General features: G+C 31.5%; 1 non-coding gene across 1 annotated transcript; it reads right to left on the reverse strand.

Annotated features, from left to right (window-relative positions):
* Positions 1-2,956: 2,956 nt before the first annotated feature.
* Positions 2,957-3,063, reverse strand: LOC149526528 (small nucleolar RNA R71). The gene has a single exon (XR_016351918.1). It is a non-coding gene; the product is annotated as a small nucleolar RNA R71 (small nucleolar RNA).
* Between the last annotated feature and the right edge of the window lie 1,175 nt (positions 3,064-4,238).

Consider the following 4,238-nt stretch of genomic DNA (forward strand, 5'->3'; position numbering starts at 1 on the left):
TTGTGGATATTGCATATCTTGTTTAGCTACTGTGGATATTATAAATATTTTATTATAAATCTTTAAAGAAAACTAGTTGCAGTAACTGAAGGGGAGTAATCCTCATTATGCGTAAAGATTTGAAGCATTCATATTGACCATAGACATTATACTCTTAATCTGAGAGTATTTTATCATCATAAAAAATAAGAGCTAAAGAATGTTGATTCCATGTGTTTTTGATTATAACAAAACATTCCCATTCATTGGTGTCTAATTGTATTATTTAAGCATGCAACGGAAAACTTAAATTCATTAATATATTTGGTATTGGAATGCAAGTCAAGATGCTTGTTCAGTTGCAAGATGGGTTAATTAGTTAAACAAGAAAAGAAAAAAAGAGTTTTAATGAAGGTAGATTAATCTCACTTGGTTAACACAAATCCTTAATCAATGAAAACAATTCTAGCATTACATTAAGGATAGGCAAAAAGGTCTTAACTAGTTAAGACAAGGTTTAATCAGCTAAGCTGGTGTTGGTGCAAAACAAAAGCCTTTTAATCAATTAAAAGAAATGAGTTAATTGGTTAAAAATAAAAGTTAAAGTGTCAAGAAGCGCCAAAATTCAAATTCAAAAAATTGATAATCATCCAAGGTGCCTAACCAAAGGATTTAAAGTTGAAGAATTCTTAATTAGTTGGATCCTATTTTAATTAGTTAAGGATGAGTGGAGAGAAGCTTCAATTAGTCAAAGGGAGCATTAATCGGTTGAAATAAGGCTAGCCAAAAACAGTGCTTGAAGGTGCTTGAAAATAGAAAGTTATTAATTAGTTAAACCTGCTGTTAATTGGTTAACATAAAAAAATAGTGTGCAAGTCAAAGAAGGCTTAACCGATTAAAGCTTGCCTTCAACCGGTTAATGAAGCATTGTCTACACATTTTCATTTAAGCATAAAAGGACAAAATTACAACAAAAAATGGCTAACTTTTGTCTCCAACGATCAATAGTGATTTTTCAAGTATTTAAAGCCTCTTCAATAGTTAAAAACATAGAAAGAAGCCATCCAAAGTGATTTTAAGCTTAAAAGACCAAAAACCTTCGCTTTACACTTGCATTTCACTCCCAATGTTTTGAAAAAGTGTTTGAGCTTAACATTGTACATCTTAGATCAGCTAAGTGATCAATTGTACTTCATCTTTTCTTTATTTCTTATTTACCTAGAGTGTAAGAGACATTTTAAGGGGTAGATCAAGCTTATGTCAGCTTAATTATTGTTGTTGGATCTAACTTATCCTTAGAAAAGTTAATTTTGGGTTTTGGTTGATCTCGAAAAAAACCATTGTTAAAAGTTGTGGCTGAGCTTGTAAAAAGTCATTGTAAAAGCTTGATGGAAGCTTGGGAATTCCACTGATTTTAGTGACTTAGTTTGAAAATCGTTGATTGAAAGATCAAGGTGATGGATGTAAGTTAAGGGAACCAAACCACTATAAATCATTGTGCTTTATCTACTTTGTTTTATTTTCCTTTTAATCTTAACTCTTAAATCACTCTTTCAACAAGCTTTAAACTTCCATTATCATATTTCCTCAATTAGCTTTTAACGCAGAAAGAATTTTTGTTTTATTTCAAAAGTGCTATTCACCCTCTTTAGCACTCTCTTTGGGACCAATAGTCGGAACTTTGTTTCTTTTTTATTTACTATAAATGGGTATGGTTTTGTTTATTCAAATTTATTTTTAATGCTTTTGATTATGTAGCCAATAATTGAATGATTTGTCAATCTAAATGAGACTTAACAAAGTGATTTTAGATTGTACTAAGGTTTGTATAGTGTATGTTCATGTCATTTAGGTGATTTGATTTGCAATTAGGGTAAACATACACCTAAATGCCATACATAGCCAAATAAGAACACTAGCTTAATAAACCTTATTTAATTGGTTACTATAGATATATAGTAATCTAATTAAGTTAGGTATTTGTACAAGTGTCTCAACAAAGACTTGTGCATAGTGTTAGAGTTAGATTAGCAAACCACACATGATTGTAAATAATGAGAGAAACAGATGTTAGATGAAATGTTGAATGAACCCATAATCTTGGGCTTTAGTCTATTGCCTTTCTCTAGTGAAGTTTTAGTTTCCATTGATTAGCTTAGTGTTTGATTGGATTTAGTTTTAATTAATTTTTTATATAATCAAGTTACTTGGATAAGATTAGTCTGTCATAATTTTAGTACTTAGTGAAAAATTAGGAGCAAATCCCTATGGGATATGTTTTCCATCTTACTTGTTAGATATGTATACTTGCATGTACTAAATTAACAAGAAGGTCTTAGTGCCATTGCTAGGGATTTATGTTTCCTATTTATTTTGCTAATATTAATATTACAGATTCATCTTAATTCGACTTTTTCTTTCATTGTTTTTCAGATATGTTCCGTCATTGTATGAGAAGAGTAAAAAGCTTAAAGATTTTATCTTGTGATCTAGAGATTAAGAGAACATTTTAAAGATTGGGATGAGAAAATCAATAAGTTTTTGCTTAAATTGATATAATGACTAATCAGTAGATTGAACAGCAAGTCCAAGAGCAAGTAATGGAAGGGAACCATTACTTAAAGGACTATGTTGTTCCATTGGTACGAGTACTTCTTTCTCTCATTTGTAGATCGGCCATTTAAGCTAACAATTTTGAGATTAAGCCGGCCATCATCACCATGATCTAGACTTTAGTCTAGTTTAGGGGTCTTCCAAATGATGATCTAAATGCCAATATCTCAAACTCTTTTGAGATAGGTGATACTTTTAACATAATGGAGTCATAGATGATGTGATCCACTCGAGACTTTTCTATTTCTTATTAAGGGAAAAAATGAAGCTGTGGTTGAACTTACTACTTACTGTATCGATTACAACTTAGGATGACCTTGCTCAAAAATTTCTTTCCAAATTCTTTCCTTTAACCAAGACAGTGAAGATGAGGAATGATATTACATCATTCATACAACTAAATGTTGAATCATTATACGAGGCATGGGAGAGGTACAAGGACCTGTTTAGACGTTACCTTCATCATGGTCTTCCAAAGTGGCTTCAAATGCAGACATTTTACAATGAATTGAGTAGTCAAGTGTAAACCACTATTGATGTTGATATGAGATGAGCTTTCATGGCAAGTTCAATTGATGAGGCATATGACTTGTTGAAGGGTATGGCATCGAAAAATTACCAGTAGCCATAAGAGCAATCAATGCATAGAAGTGTAGTTGGAATTCAAGAGATGGATGCCATTTTGACATTATAAGCATAGGTAGTAGTTCTGATTAAAAAACTTGATTTTTTATGTGCTAACTTAGTTCAAAGTCCTTTTGTAGTTTGCGAGTATTGTGGAGATGGGCATGCTAGTTGTAAGAGCCCCAATTTTCGATGTAAATTAATTAAACTAAGAATGATTCATGAATAAGTGAAGTCTTGAGGATTTGGATGATATGTTATGTATGCCAAGTGTTTGAAAGTGCACATATTGACACTTAGGCAAAAAATTTTATAGAAATAAGTGATAAATCCCATAGTTTAAGGTTTTGATCTAAGTTTGATGTTATATTTGTGAATATTTGTGTACAGGATTAAGTAAAATGAATGATTTGAGGTGTGATACTAACAGGGAATGAAATTAAGGTGTTAGACTTGAATTTTTGAAAATTTGGAGAGATAAAAATTGCTTACAAGAGAAAATATATCAGAAGATGTGCTTGTGAAAGTTGATAAATTCATTTTTCTTATAGATTTCATAGTACTCGATATAGAGGAGGATAAAGAGGTTCTTATCTTCCTTGGGAGACCTTTCTTACGTATTACTAGAGCATTCATCGATGTGATAAAGGGAGAGCTTACCTTACGAGTGCAAGATCAAGAGGTAACCTTTAATATATTTCAAATTTAAAGTTTATTAACGATCATGATAAGTGTTTTGTAGTAAGTGTGGTTGATAGAATAATAAGTGAAGTTTTCAGGGAAAGCCACCCTATTGACCCACTTGAAGTTTTCTTGATTGTTAATTTAGATATAAGTAATAAGGATGCCATGGAAAGTGTAAATGTGTTTAATGCTTCATCTCGAGTTTTAGGGACACAATTTGAGACTTTAGATCTATCATCTTCTTCATCCTCACCAGTGAAGCCTTTTATTGAAGAACCTCCTAAGTTAGAGCTTAAAGCATTGTCAAATCATTTGAGGTATGCATATCTTCGTAACTC

Source organism: Theobroma umbraticum, unplaced genomic scaffold (genome assembly GCF_002168275.2).
Source record: "Theobroma umbraticum cultivar Fairchild unplaced genomic scaffold, ASM216827v3 scaffold_55.0, whole genome shotgun sequence".
In the NCBI taxonomy this organism is placed as follows: Eukaryota; Viridiplantae; Streptophyta; class Magnoliopsida; order Malvales; family Malvaceae; genus Theobroma; species Theobroma umbraticum.